Genomic DNA, 16122 nt, shown 5'->3' with positions numbered 1-16122 from the left:
ACCTATGCAGGGAGACAGAAGGGAGTAGAATGGGGGCAGAAGCAAAAGATAGAAAGAAGAAAAGTAAAAGTGGAAGGCAGAGAAACCCAAGGCAAAAAGCAAAAACGGCCATATTACAGCAAAGTTCTAAAGGGGCAAAGGGTGTTAAAAAGACAAGCCTGAAGGCTCTGTGCCTCAATGCGAGGCATATTCGGAATAAGGTGGACAAATCAACTGCGCAGATAGCAGTTAGCGGATATGATGTAATTTGCATCACGGAGACATGGCTCCAGGGTGACCAAGGCTGGGAACTCAACATCCAGGGGTATTCAACATTTAGGAAGGATAGACAGAAAGGAAAAGGAGGTGGGGTGGCATTGCTGGTTAAAGAGGAAATGAATGCAATAGTAAGCAAGGTCATTAGCTTGGAATCTGTATGGGTGGAGCTACAGAATAACAAAGGGCAGAAAACGCTAGTGCGAGTTGTGTACAGACCACCAAACAGTACTATTGAGGTTGGGGACAGCATCAAACAAGAAATTAGGGATGCATGCAATAAAGGTACAGCAGTTATCATGGGCGACATTAATCTACATATTGATTGGGCTAACCAAACTGGTAGCAATGTGGTGGAGGAAGATTTCCTGGAGCGTATTAGGGATGGTTTTCTCGACCAATATGTCAAGGAACCAACGAGAGGGCTGGCCATCCTAGACTGAGTGAAGTGTGATGAGAAAGGACTAATTAGCAATCTTGTTTGTGCGAGGCCCCTTGGGGAAGAGTAACCATAATAATTCTTTATTAAGATGGAGAGTGACACAGTTAATTTAGAGACTAGGTTCCTGAACTTAAGGAAAGGTAACTTCGATGGTATGAAACGTGAATTGGCTAGAATAGACTGGCGAGTGATACTTAAAGGGTTGACGGTGGATAGGCAATGGCAAACATTTAAAGATCACATGGATGAACTTCAACAATTGTACATCCATGTCTGGAGTAAAAATAAATCGGGGAAGGTGGCTCAACCGTGGCTAACAAGGGAAATTAAGGATAGTGTTACATCCAAGGAAGAGGCATAAAATTTGCCAGGAAAAGCAGAAAACCTGAGGACTGGGAGAATTTTGTAATATAGCAGAGGAGGACAAAGAGTTTAATTAGGAGGGGGAAACTGGGAACATAAAAACTGACTGCAAAAGCTTTTATAGATATGTGAAGATAAAAAGATTAGTGAAAGCAAACGTAGGTCCATTGCAGTCAGATTCAGGTGAATTTATAATGAGGAACAAAGAATTAGCAGACTAGTTAAGCAAATACTTTGGTTCTGTCTTCACGAAGGAAGACACAAATAACCTTCCGGAAATACTAGGGGACCGAGGGTATAGTGAGAAGGAAGAACTGAAGAAAATCCGTATTACACGGGAAATTGTGTTAGGGAAATTGATGCGATTGAAGGCCGATAAATACCCGGGGCCTGATAGTCTGCATCCCAGAGTACTTAAGGAAGTAGCCTTCGAAATAGTGGATGCATTGGTGATCATTTTCCAACAGTCTACCAACTCTTGATTGGTTCCTATGGACTGGAGGGTAGCTAGTGTAACACCACTTTTTAAGAAAGGAGGGAAAGAGAAAACGGTTAAATATAGACCGGTTAGCCTGACATCAGCAGTGGGGAAAATGTTGGAATCAATTATTAAAGATGAAATAGCAGCACATTTGGAAAGCAGTGACGGGATTGGCCCAAGTCAGCATGGATCTATGAAAGGGAAATCCTGCTTGACAAATCTTATAGAATTTTTTGAGTATGTAACTAGTAGAATGGACAAGGGAGAACGAATGGATGTGATGTATTTGGCCTTTCAAAAGGCTTTTGACAAGGTCCCACACAAGAGATTAGTGTGCAACATTAAAGCACATGGTATTGGGGGTCATGTACTGACATGGATAGAGTATTGGTTGACCGACAGGAAGCAGAGAGTCGGAATAAACGGGTTCTTTTCAGAATGGCAGGCAGTGACGAGTGGGGTGCCGCAGGGCTCAGTGCTGGGACCCCTGCTATTTACAATATACATCAATGATTTGGATGATGGAATTGAGTGTAATATCTCCAAGTTTGCAGATGACACTAAGCTGGGTGGCGGTGTGAGCTGTGAGGAGGATGCTAAAAGGCTGCAGGGTGACTTGGACAGGTTAGGTGAGTGGGCAAATGTGTGGCAGATGCAGTATAATGTGGATAAATGTGAAGTTATCCACTTTGGTGGCAAAAAGATGAAGGCAGAATATTATCTGAATGGTGGCAGATTAGGAAAAGGGGAGGTGCAACGAGACCTGGGTGTCATGGTACATCAGTCATTGAAAGTTGACATGCGGGTACAGCAGGCAGTGAAGAAGACAAATGGTATGTTGGCCTTCATAACTAGGGGATTTGAGTATAGGAGCAGGGAAGACTTACTGCAGTTGTACAGGGCCTTAGTGAGGCCTCACCTGAAATATTGTTTTCAGTTTTGGTCTCCTAATCTGAGGAAGGACATTCTTGCTATTGAGGAAGTGCAGCGAAGGTTCACCAGACTGATTCCTGGGATGGCAGGACTGACATATGAGGAGAGACTGGATCGACTGGGCCTGTATTCACTGGAGTTTCGAAGGATGAGAGGGGAGCTCATAGAAACATATAAAATTCTGACGGGACTGGACAGGTTAGATGCAGGAAGAATGTTCCCGATGTTGGGGAAGTCCAGAAGCAGGGGACATAACCTAAGTATAAGGGGTAAGCTATTTTGACTGAGCTGAGGAGAAACTTCTTCACTCAGAGAGTTGTTGACCTGTGGAATTCCCTACTGCAGAGAGTTGTTGATGCCAGTTCATTGGATATATTCAAGAGGGAGTTAGATATGGGCCTTACGGCTAAAGGGAGCAAGGGATATGGAGAGAAAGCAGGAAAGGGGTACTGAGGTGAATGATCAGCCATGATCTTATTGAATGGTGGTGCAGGCTCGATGGGCTGAATGGCCTACTCCTGCACCTATTTTCTATGTATCTATGTATCTATGTGCACACACACACACGCTCACAATACCGACAGCGTAATTTCACACAATAAGGAGAAAATGAGCTTCTCAATTTGACACAATTTTGACAGCATTTGTCTATTTAAGTGACTAGGTTGATGTGTTAAAATTTCCGACATTTAAATGTAATTATTGTCATATTGGAATAACCAACACGTTTTCAAATGGAGATAAGTAATTGCTGAGTTCACGTCGGAGTGATACATATTGTTCAGTGTTTTCAAATATACCCCTTGCTTTTGCCACAGCTTGGTTACAAAGCATTATTTCTTCTGCTGCGACAACCAAACTAGCGTGAGCAAACAGCAAGGGCAGGTTACATATTGCAACAGATTAGGGCAATGGTCTATGAAACAGCTCATAAAATACAAATACCTAAGTTGTGATCCAAAGCAGGAGTCGGTGCTGACAGTCACTTATTCGTTATGACTGTTAGATGTTAGACAATAAGGTGATGTAAATTCTACCACAGCCTCCCATAAAATCATCTTAATGCTTCGGGGGGCCTGTATGAATTCCTGGAGGAGGAAATTCTCTTTAAGCTGTGAAATTCCTGCCGTTGCTGATTCTGGCAAAATAGGTCGATGTAAAATTTTAAAAAATAACTTATATTTGTTTTTCAGTTCCCCAGGACATTCCCTGAGCACTTCATAGCCAATGTGTGCAACAGTCGGTCACCACACGTTAAAAAAATCCACGCACAGGCATCTTCCACTCTTCAAGATGTAGTTCGGGATCTGGAATATTATTGAAACACCTGTGAACTCATCCCTTTTTGGCATGGAAGCAAGTCATTCGAGGGACTTCCTGTGATGGTGGATAGCCAATGAATTACTTTCGTAAGTCCTGAGCTTGTGAAAGGCACTATATCAATGTAAGTTGCTGTGGCTCAGGTGGGTAGCATGCTTGCCTTTGCGTCAGAAGGTTGTGGGTTAAAGTCCCACTCCCGAGACTTAAGCACAAAAACCTAGGCTGACACTCCAGTGGAGTGCTGCACTGTTGGAGGTGTTGTTTTTTGGATGAGACATTAAACCGAGACTCCATCTGCTCTTTCAGGTCGACCTAAAAGATTGTATGGCACTATTTCAAAGAAGAGCAGAAGAGTTCTACTCATTATCTACTCATTATCACTTGGCTGTTCCCACATTGTGGGAGGTTGCAAATTGGCGCCTGCATTTCCCACAATGCAACAGTGACTGCATTTCAAAAAATACTTAATTGGCTGTGAAGTGCTTTGGGACGTCAGGTGGAAGTGACAAGCGTTATATAAATGAAAGTCTTACTTTCTTAAGTTCTCTCTCGCTCTCTCTGTCATTGGACCTGTTGTTTTTTCATCCCTCCCATTTTTCTTTTCACAGTTCTACAAAATGTTTGCTTGCTTTTTTGGCTGTTTGTTCTGAAGGCTCTTCTTGTGTGAAATATGAACTCGCCTTTTATCTGTGGTATATTTGCAGCTTTTGCTCTTTTCATTTCATAATATCCCTTCTCAGATTAACTGACCAAAGATGTATGCATGAGTTCACATGGGGCCTTGCATAGCCGCACTGTAACTCTTTGGAATCACACTCTGCCCCTCCACCAATTCAACCAAACACCTTATTTGTCTTTTTCTTTGTTGCCAAACTGTAGAGTGAACATAACGCTACACATTCCACAGAACTTGGAGCCCATCCTTTACAACATGGAACAGGTGGTCACCTCTGTTATGTATTTAACCCACCCACGAGGTACCTGCACTCTGGAATCTTAATAAAGGAGCTAAGGTCACACTTGCTCATTACACACAGCACTTAGTCTGACCATTTATTATTAGTGTAACAACCCCTATCAGCACACCTGTGGAACCTAGCATGATGCAGCATCTCATGGGTGATGTCTCAGCTTCTATTGCAGCACAAGCAGGTTCCATTAACGGTTTGAATGCCGCCATCATGGCTCTGGATATAGCTAGGCGACTGGGTGACGTCCCCAGGACCCAGGTCGCTGTTTGGAGCGCAGGCAGGAGCATCGACAGGGCTCTGGCAAAGCAGAGGAGCGGGAAGGTGATTGTGGCTGAGATTCGGTGGGTGGCGGAGGTTCGGCCAATATTTGGTGCGGAGGAGCGGCGGGAGATCGTGGCGGTGGTGCGGCAAATGAGGGTACGGGGCCCAGAAGAGCCAAGGGCCCAGGGGCAGCACAGGTCAGTCCACACTGCGATATGTGTGCGCACTGGGTCCATGAATCATAGGCGGTCCTTCGAACGAGGATGACTTGCTTTCACATGAGTTCACAGATGTTTCAATGAAGGACCCGATGTTCCAGTCCTGAACTCCAATTGAAGGGGTGGAAGATGCCTGTGCATGGATTTTTTTAACGTGTGGTGACCGTTGCACATCAGCCACCACACGGGCTTGACAGAGCTAGGCCTTTATCCAGTGGCAAGGGCTAACCAGGACGACTGGAGACCTGCTCTCCTGCATGATGATGATGACACACAGCCCGGCAACTATCTCATTAGCGTCCATTATATTTGAAAATACTGATACAATGCGCATGCTAATGTCATGCAGCGAAACAGCAGGTCGGAAGGCCTCGCTCGGCCCAAGAAGTGAGGAGAATTGTAATAATTTCCACAATTGCTGCATTGCAGCAGGAACCGAGAGTCGAAGGGGCCTCTATCATCATAGACAGTCCCTCGGAATCGAGGAAGGCTTGCTTCCACTCTAAAAGTGAGTTCTCAGGTGGCTGCACAGTCCAATATGGGAATTACAGTCTCTGTCACACGTGGGGCAGACAGTGGTTGAAAGAAAGGGTGGGTGGGGAGCCTGCTTTGCCGCTTGCTCCTTCCGCTGCCTGCGCTTGTTTTCTGCATGCTTTCGGCGATGAGACTTGAGGTGTTCAGCGCCCTCCCGGATGCTCTTCCTCCACTTAGGGCGGTCTTTGGCCAGGGACTCCCAGGTGTCGGTGGGGATGTTGCATTTTATCAAGGAGGCTTTGAAACGTTTCCTCTGCCCACCTGGGGCTCACTTGCCGTGCAGATGTCCTGAGTAGAGCGCTTGCCTAGGGAGTCTCGTGTCGGGCATGCGGATGATGTGGCCCATCCAACAGAGCTGGTCGAGCGTGGTCAGTGCTTCGATGCTGGGGATGTTGGCCTGATTGAGAACACTAACGTTGGTGCATCTATCCTCCCAGTGGATTTGTAGGATCTTGCGGAGGCAGCGCTAGTGGTACTTCTCCAGCGCTTTGAGATTCTGCTGGATATGGTCCACGTCTCTGAGCCAAGCAGGAGGGCGGGTATCGCTACAGCTCTGTAGACCATAAGCTTGGTGTCAGATTTGAGGTCCTGGTCTTCGAACACTCTCTTCCTCAGGTGGTCGAAGATCATGTCCGTTGGACCCCTTAGTGTACGGAATCCACACTGCGACTCTGGGAGGAGCTCTTCAGCCACAGGGAGAAGACGATTGAGGAGGATTCTTGCGATGACTTTAGTTATCGCAGTAGGATTTGTCCCCTTTTTTGAAGGTGGTCACAATTACGGCATCTCTGAGATCTCGTGGCATGCTCTCCTTCCAGATAAGAGAGATGAGGTCATGCATTCGTGCCAATAGTGCTTGACCGCCATTCTTTAATGCCTCGGCAGGAATTCCATCTGCTCCTGATGCCTTATTGGTCTTGAGCTGACAGATGGCCTTTTCTACCTCGTGCAGGGCTGAGATGGTGGCCGGTAGTATGTTGTGGGATGGAGTCGAAAACACTCGTGTCGAAGGCAGAGTCTCGGTTAAGGAGATCTTTGAAGTGTTCCTTCCAGCGGGCCCTGACTGCCTCAGTGTCCTTAATGAGTGCCTCTCCATTCTTGGCCAGTAGTGGCGTGGGGCCTTGGGTGCTTGGGCCATAGGTGGACTTGACTGTGCTGAAGAAGCCTCGCACGTCATGGTTGTCGGCCAGCTGCTGTATGTCCTGTGCTTTCTCCATCCACCATCTATTCTTTAGGACGCATGTTTTTTTGTTGGACCTCGACTTTTCAGCCACCTATAGAGCTGCTTTGCTGCTTCCGAATTGGGTTGCTGCTTTAAGTTCAGAAATGTCTTGCGCTTGTGGCTTATTAGCTCCTGAATCTCCTGGTCATTCTCATCAAACCAGTCTTGGTGTTTCCTGATTGAGTGACCGAGCGTCTCTTCGCAGCCACTGGTTATGATGGCCTTGAGGGCAGACCAGGCACTGTGGACACTCTGCATCTCGGGGTCATCGAGAGTCGCCAGGTTGGCAGTGAGGCGCTGGCTGTATAGGGCTTTCTTAACTGGGTCTTTGAGTGTCCCAGCGTTGATTTTCCTGCTGCATTGTTTCTGTTGCCATCGCTGCTTTGGGGCTATATTGATGTTAAAGATGGAGCAGATTAGGCGGTGGTCTGTCCAGCAGTCGTCGGTTCCTGTCATGGCCCGGGTGATGCGCACTTCCTTGCGGTCCTTTGCTCGAACGATGACATAGTCGAGCAGGTGCCAGTGCTTGGAGCGAGGGCGTTGCCACGATGCCTTGCACTTGTCCCTCTGATGGAACAAGGTGTGGTGATGACAAGCTCATGGTCTAGACATTTTGTCAAGAGCAGGGTACCGCTGGAGTTGGTTTTCCCTACCCCCTCTCTGCCGATCACGCCTCCCCAGAGGGCTGTGTCCTGGTATTGAAGTCGCCGAAGAGGATCAGCTTGTCCTCCATAGGGATTTGGGACAGGGAATATTCGAGGCTGGAATAGAAATCCTCTTTGGTCTCATCTGTTGCGTCCAGCATTGGGGCGTACGCGTTGATAACTGTGGTGCACTTGTTCTGGGTGAGGGTGAGTCGGAGAGTCATGAGGCGTTCGCTTATCCCGCAATGGGAGTCACTGAGGCAGCCCACCAGCTTGTTCTTGATGTCGAAGCCAACTCCATGGAGGCGGCGTTCTTCCTCTGGTTTCCCTTTCCAGGAGAAGGTGTAACCACCACCTTGTTCCTTGAGCTGGCCTTCCCCTGCCCGCCGGGTCTCGCTTCGGGCGGCGATGTCAATGTCGAAGCGTCTGAGTTCCCGGGCAACAGTAGCGGTGCGGCGTTCCGGCCTGTCGCTGTCGGGATTGTCCATGAGGGTCCTGACGTTCCAGGTCCCGAACTTCATATTGAAGGGTGGAAGATGCCCGTGTGTGAGTTCTTTTATAGTGTGGTGGCAAGGGGGTCCGAGATGACTGGAGACCAGGCTCTGCTGTATGGTCCCAGTTTCCTACAGTGGGATGTGAGCCGTAATCTCGGCACTGAGCAGCACCTTCATATGAGTGAGGGGCCTCCATATAGTTTCTGTAACTCACTGATCCTGTTCATTAGCGTCTGTCTGTCTTTGAATGTTAACAATGAGAGCTGTCATTTTACAGTGTGCCTTAAGAAAAGAGATCAAAAAAGTTGCCTTTGCTCTGATTTCTCCGTGAAGTGCAGGGAGTACAAAGCTGTCATCCGTGTCCTTTGATACTTGCAGGATTAAAACCGAAAAAAATTCTGTTTCATTTAAATTGGATATCGATGTGCTTTGAGATAGCGATGGCGCTTGTTTTTGACCCGTTATCCATTCACTCGCTATGAGTACTCCAGTTCCACACACTGCACTAACACGAGTTCGTTTCACATGGTAAGAAAGAAGAAGAAAGAAAGACTTGGATCTATCTCATGCCTTTCACGACCACCGGACGTCGCAAAGCACTTTACAGCCAACGAAGTACTTTTGAAGTGTCATCACTATTGTAAAGTCAGCAGCCAATTTGCGCACAAGCAAGCTCCCACAAACAGCAATGTGGCAATGGCCAGATAATCTGGGTTTTTTTGTTATGTTGATTGAGAGATAAATATTGGCCAGGACACCGAGGATAACTTCCCTGCTCTTCTTTGAAATAGTGCTGTGGGATCTTTTACATCCACCTGAGAGAGCAGACCTCGGTTTAACGACTCATCCGAAAGACACCTCCGACAGTACAGCACTCCCTCAGCATTGCACTGGAGTGTCAGCCGAGATTTCTGTGCTCAAGACCCGGGAGTGGGACTTGAACCCACGGCCTTATGACCAATGGATATCCACTGAGCCACAGCTGACCATTTTATACTTTCTGACTTATTAATTGCAGTGACAGCTTGTTTCTGGACGTTATCTAATGTCTCTGTACAGGGTAGACATGCTTAGCCTCCACCCATTGCTGGAACCCAAAGTACACTGCTCAGATTTCAGCTCAGGACCTACTACAATGTCCTGTCCTGGGATGGGTCCCAGGAACAACACCAACACCATGGAAAATGAATATTGGCAGCAACAATGAAGTCTGATGACTGAAGGTAACATTATAAGAGAGCAGGGAGAGTTTAAAAGGAGAAAAAAATTCGGGAAAGTATGGTTACAATATTAAAATCTGGTATCTTTCTCTCTGTCAGGCAGTCCCTGGGAGTCGAGGATGACTTGCTTCCACACTAACAATGAGTTCTCAGGTGACTGATGAGTCCAATGCAGGACCTACAGTCTCTGTCACAGGTGGGGCAGGTGGTGGGTGAAGGGACAGGTAGGTGAGGTGATTGGATATGTCGTGCGCTCCTTCCGCTGTTAGCGCTTGGCCTCCGCTTGCTCCTGGCGAAGAGACTCGAGGAGTTCGGCGCCTTCCCGGATGCTTTTCCTCCAATTTGGGCGGTCTTGAGCCAGGGATTCCCAGGTGTCGGTGGGGATGTTGCATTTTTTTCAAGGAGGCTTTGAGGGTGTCCTTGTAGCGTTTCCTCTGCCCACCCGGGACTCGCTTGCCGTGTCGAAGCTCTGAGTAGAGCGATTGTTTTGGGAGTCTCATATCGGGCATGTGGATGATGTGGCCCGTCCAGCGGAGCTGATCGAGCATGGTTAATGCTTCGATGCTGGGGATATTGGCTAGAGCGAGGACACCGACGTCGGTGCTCCTATCCTGCCAATGGATTTACAGGATCTTGCGGAGGCAGCATTGGTAGTACTTCTCCAGTGCTTTGAGATGCCTGCTGTACATAGTCCATGTCTCTGAAGCATATAGGAGAGCGGGTATCACTACTGCTCTGTTGACCATGAGCTTGGCACCGGGATTGAAGTTCTGGTTTGCAAACACTCTCTTCCTCAGGCAACCGAAGGCTGCACTGGCACACTGAAGGTGGTGTTGGATGTCGTCATCGATGTCTGCCCTTGTTGACAGTAAGCTCCCGAGGTATGTAAAATGGTCCACGTTGTCCAAGGCGTTGTCGTGAATTTTGATAATCGGGGGGGCAGTAATGTGTGGCGGGGGCATGTTGGTAGAGGACCTTTGTCTGACTTTAGTGTAAGGCCAATACCCTGTATGCTTCAGTGAAGGTGTTGATGATGGTTTGGAGTTCGGCCTCCGAGTGTGCGCAGATGCAAATGTCGTCTGCATACTGTAATTCAATTACAGAGAATGGGATAATCTTGGATCTGGACTGGAGACGACGGAAGTTGGACAGTTTCCCATTTGTTCTGTAGATTTGCTCCACGCCAGCGGGAGCTTACTGAGGGTGAGATGGATCATTGCAGCGAAGAAGATTGAGTAGAGTGTTGGTGCGATGACACAGCTTTGCTTGACCACGGATCATATGTGAATTGGGTCTGTGGTGGATCCATTCATCAGGATCACAGCTTGCATGTTATCGTGAAGCAGGTGGAGGATGCTGACAAACTTTTGAGGGCAGCCGAAGTTGAGGAGGACACTCCATAATCCTCATGGTTGACAGTGTCGAAGGCCTTTGTGAGATCAAAGGCGGCCATGTACAGAGGTTGGTGCTGTTCCCTGCATTTCTCTTGAATTTGAGGCGCAGTGAAGATCATATCCATTGTGCTCCTTAGTGGGTGGAATCCGCATTATGACTCTGGGAGGAGCTCTTCATTCATAGGAAGAAGACGATTGAGGAGGATTCTTGCAATGACTTTCCCTGTGGTAGACTTGTACCCTTTCTTGAAGATGGTCACGATTAAGGTGTCTCTGAGATACACTGGTATGCTCTCCTTCTTCCAAATAAGAGAAAGATTGTTGTGTATCTGTAAAGCACGCACTCCCATGTTCCGCCATCAGGGAGCTCATCCCCTGAAGTCCCAAGGGATCTCAGCATCCCGCAGGCCTGTTGCTCACTCTGGAGTGTCTTATTAAAGACTGAGGTCACTGTTACTTTAACCTCCCTGTGTGCAGCCTCATCTGTGTTAGGAACACAATAACTGGCGACGAGAATACGAATCCAACGCAAAAGTGCAGCAAACTGTGGGCATCCTGGAGAAGTTCTCGCAGGGTGAGGACTGGGAAACCTATGTCGAACGGCTAGACCAGTACTTTGTAGCCAACGAGCTGAACGGAGAAGGAAGCACTGCACAAAGGAGAGCGGTCCTCCTCACAATCTGCGGGGCACCGACCTAAAGGCTCATTAAGAATATTCTGGCTCCGGTGAAACCCACAAATAAGTCATATGAGGAGCTGTGTACACTGGTTCTGGAGCATCTTAACCCAAGGGAGGACGTGCTGATGGCGAGGTATCGATTCTACACGTGCCAGCGATCTGAAGGTCAGGAAGTGGCGAGCTACGTCGCCAAGCTAAGGCGACTTGCAGGACAATGTGAGTTTGATGACTACCTGAAGCAAATGCTCAGAGACTTTTTTGTACTGGGCATTAGCCACGAGACCATCCTACGAAAACTTTTGACCGAAGAGACACCAACCCTCAGTAAGGCTATTGCGATAGCACAGGAGTTTATGTCCACCAGTGATAACACCAAACAAATCTCTCAGCACACAAGTGCTAGCAATGTTCATAAATTAACTGAAACTGTGTTTGCGAGCAGAAATGTACAGGGCAGAACCCACGAGTCAGCAACTGCCAGCAGGCCTCAGGTGACCCAGATGACTCAGAGTCCCCAACAAAGGATGAATGCAAGGCAATTCACACCTTGTTGGCGTTGTGGAGGCTTCCATTCAGCCTATTCATGCCACTTCAAAGGGAATGTTTGCAAGTGCTGTGGAACAATGGGGCAGCTCCAACGAGCTTGCAAACGAGCTGCAAGCTCTGCAAAACCTGCTAACCACCACGTGGCAGAGGAAGATCGGTCCATGGTGGATCAAAGCAATTTCGAGCCTCAGCGAGACGAGGCAGATGCTGAAGTACGCGGGGTGCACAAGTTTTCGACGAAATGTCCATCTATACTACTAAATGTAAAATTGAATGGGTTACCCGTAGCCATGGAACTGGACAATGGCGCTAGCCAATCCATCATGAGTAAAAAGATGTTTGAGAGTCTGTGGTGCAACAAGGCATTCAGACCAGCCCTGAGCCCCATCCACACGAAACTGAGAACGTACACCAAGGAGCTTATCACTGTCCTGGGCAGCGCCATGGTCAAGGTCACCTACGAGTGCACGGTGCACGAACTGTCACTCTGGATTGTCCCAGGCGATGGCCCCACACTGCTTGGAAGGAGCTGGCTGGGCAAAATCCGCTGGAACTGGGATGACATCCGAGCGCCATCACATGTCGATGAAGCCTCATGTATCAAGTTCTAAACAAATTTCCTTCCCTTTTTGAGCCAAGGTATTGGAAACTTTTCCAGGGAGAAGGTGCGGATCCACTTGGTCCCAGAGGCATGACCCATTCACCACAAGGCACGAGTGGTACCTCATATGATGAGGAAGAGAGTGGAAATCGAACTGGACAATCTGAAATGCGAGGGCATCATCTCCTCAGTGGAATTCAGCAAGTGGGCCAGCCCAATTGTTCCAGTACTCAAAGGTGATGGCACGGTCAGGATTTGTGGCAATTATAAAGTAACTATTAATCGTTTCTCGCTACAGGACCAATACCCGCTACCTAAGGCAGACGACCTATTTGCGACGCTGGCAGGAGGCAAGATGTTCACCAAGCTCGACCTGACTTCGGCCTACATGACGCAGGAGCTGGAGGAGTCTTCGAAGGACCTCACCTGCATCAACACACACGAGGGACTGCTCATCTACAACAGATGCCCATTTGGAATTCAGTCGGCTGCAGCGATCTTCCAGAGAAACATGGAGAGCCTGCTTAAGTCGGTACGATGCACGGTGGTCTTTCAGGATGACATATTGGTCACGGGTCGGGACACCGTCGAGCACCTACAAAACCTGGAGGAGATCCTCCAGCGACTGGATCGCATAGGGCTGCGGCTGAAGAGGCCGAAATGCGTCTTCATACAACAGAAGTTGAGTTTTTGGGGAGAAAGATCGCGGCGGAAGGCATTCGGCCCACAGACGCAAGACAGAGGCTATCAGGAACGCGCCGAGGCTACAGAACGTCACGGAGCTGCGTTCGTTCCTGGGACTCCTCAACTATTTTGGTAACTTCCTACCAAGGTTAAACACCTTTTTAGAGCCCCTACATGTGTTATTGCACAAAGGTGAGAACTGGGAATGGGGAAAAAAACCAAGTAATTGCTTTTGAGAAAGCCAGAAACATTTTATGCTCCAACAAGCTGCGTGTATTGTATAACCCGTGTAAAAGACTTGTGCTAGCACGTGATGCATCGTCGTACGGAGTCTGGTGTGTATTACAACAAGCCAACGTTGCGGGGAAGTTGCAACCTGTCGCCTATGCTTCCAGGAGTTTGTCTAAGGCCAAGAGGGCCTACAGCATGATTGAGAAAGAGGCATTAGCGTGTGTGTTCGGGGTAAAGAAAATGCATCAGTACCTGTTTGGCCTCAGATTTGAGCTGGAAACCGATCACAAGCCCCTCACATCCCTGTTCGCTGAAAACAAGGGGATAAATACTAATGCCTCAGCCCGCATACAAAGGTGGGCACTCATGCTATCAGTGTATAACTATACCATCCGCCACAGGCTAGGCACCGAGAACTGTGCGGTTGCTCTCAGTCGGCTACCATTGCCCACCACGGGGGTGGAAATGGCGCAGCCTGCAAACTTGTTGATGGTGGCGCAGCCCGCAGACTTGTTGATGGTCATGGAAGCGTTTGAAAATGATAAATCACCTGTCACGGCCCACCAGATTAGGACTTGGACCAGCCAAGATCCTCTGCTGTCCCTGGTAAACAACTATATACTGCATGGGAGCTGGGCCAGCATCCCCGTTAAAATGCAAGAGCCAATCAAGCCATTCCAGCGACGAAAAGATGAGCTTTCCATTCAGGCAGACTGCCTGTTGTGGGGTAACCGTGTAGTGCTACCAAAAAAGGGCAGGGAGACGTTCATCACGGATCTCCACAGCACACACCCGGGTATAGTAATGGTGAAAGCGATAGCCAGATCCCACGTCTGGTGGCCCGGTATCGACTCTGACTTAGAGTCCTGTGTACAGCAATGCAGCGTATGTGCTCAGTTGAGCAACGCGCCCAGAGAGGCACCATTAAGTTTGTGGTCCTGGCCCTCCAGACCATGGTCGAGGATCCATGTCGACTATGCGGGCCCGTTTCTCGGTAAAATGTTCCTGGTGGTGGTGGATGCTTTTTGAAATGGATTGAATGTGAAATAATGTCGGGAAACACCGCCACCGCCGCCATTGAAAGCCTGAGGGCCATGTTTGCCACCCACGGCCTGCCTGACATACTGGTCATTGACAATTGGCCATGTTTCACCAGTGCCAAATTTAAAGAATTCATGACCTGCAATGGGATCAAACATGTCACCTCAGCCCTGTTTAAACCAGCCCCCAATGGGCAGGCAGAACGGGCAGTACAAAACATCAAACAGAGCCTTAAACGAGTCACAGAAGGCTCACTCCAAACCCGCCTGTCCCAAGTACTGCTCAGCTACCGCACGAGACCCAACTCGCTCACAGAGGTGCCCCCGGCTGAGCTACTCATGAAAAGGACACTTAAAACCAGATTCTCGCTGGTTCACCCTAACATGCTTGATCAGGTAGAGAGCAGGCGGCAGCAACAAAATGTCAACGATGGTCGCACCACTGTGTCATGGGAAATTGATCTGAATGACCGTGTTTGTGCTAAACTATGGACATGGCCCCAAGTTGTTCACGGGCACAGTGATAGCTAAAGAAGGGAATAGGGTGTTTGTAGTCAAACTAGACAATGGACAAATTTGCAGAAAGCACCTGGACCAAATGAGCCCTGAACAACCCACAGCAGACACCACCTTTTTCGAGCCCACAACACACACCCAAAAGATCAACGACACCACGCCGACCCAGGAAATCGAACCTATCACACCCAACAGCCCAGCAAGGCCAGGCTCACTTAGCAGCCCTGCAGGGCCAACAACACGCCAGCCCAGCGAGGGCACAGCGAACACACCAGAACAGACATTTGTACCGAGGCGGTCCACCAGGGAAAGAAAGACTCCCGACCGCCTCACCTTGTAAATAGTTTTCACTTTGACTTTGGAGGGGAGTGATGTTGTGTATCTGTAAAGCATGCACTCCCATGTTCCGCCACCAGTGAACTCATCCCCTGAAGTTCCAAGGGATCCCAGCATCCCTTGGGTGCACTGTATCTAAGCCAGCCCCTAAAGGCTGTTCCTCACTCTGGAGTGTCTTTTTAAAGACTGAAGTCACTGTTACTTTAACCTCTCTATGTTAGGAACACAATAAAATGAATTTGTGTATTCGTTCTGATAGTGCTTCTCCGCCATGTTTGAGTGCTATGGTGGGGATTCCATCTGCTCCTGAGGCCTGGTTAGTTCTCAGTTGTCGGATGGCTTTTTCAACCTCATGCGCTGGGGTTGTGCTGAGGTGATGGCTGCGGGATGGAGTTGATGACCATCACGTCGACGACAGAGTCTCGGTTAAGGCGATCTTCGAAGTGCTCTTTCCAGCGGGCACCTACTGCCTCTCTGTCCTTGATGAGCACCTCTTCATTCTTGGCCAGCAGTGGGGTAGAACCTTGGGTGCTTGGTCCGTTGGTGGTTTTTACTGCATTGAAGAATCCACGCATGTCGTGGTTGTCAGCTAGTTGCGGGATCTCCTATGCTTTCTCCACCCACCATCGGTTCTTTAGGTTGCGAGTTTTTTGTTGGACCTCGGCCTTCAGAGGTCTGTAGAGCTGCTTTCTTGCTCTCGGGTTGTGTTGCTGTTTCTCGTTCAAGAATGCCTTGCA

The sequence above is a fragment of the Pristiophorus japonicus genome, chromosome 2, assembly GCF_044704955.1.
Source record: "Pristiophorus japonicus isolate sPriJap1 chromosome 2, sPriJap1.hap1, whole genome shotgun sequence".
Lineage (NCBI taxonomy): Eukaryota > Metazoa > Chordata > Chondrichthyes > Pristiophoridae > Pristiophorus > Pristiophorus japonicus.
The sequence above is the reverse complement of the archived record's forward strand: the minus strand, read 5'-3'. Positions refer to the sequence as shown.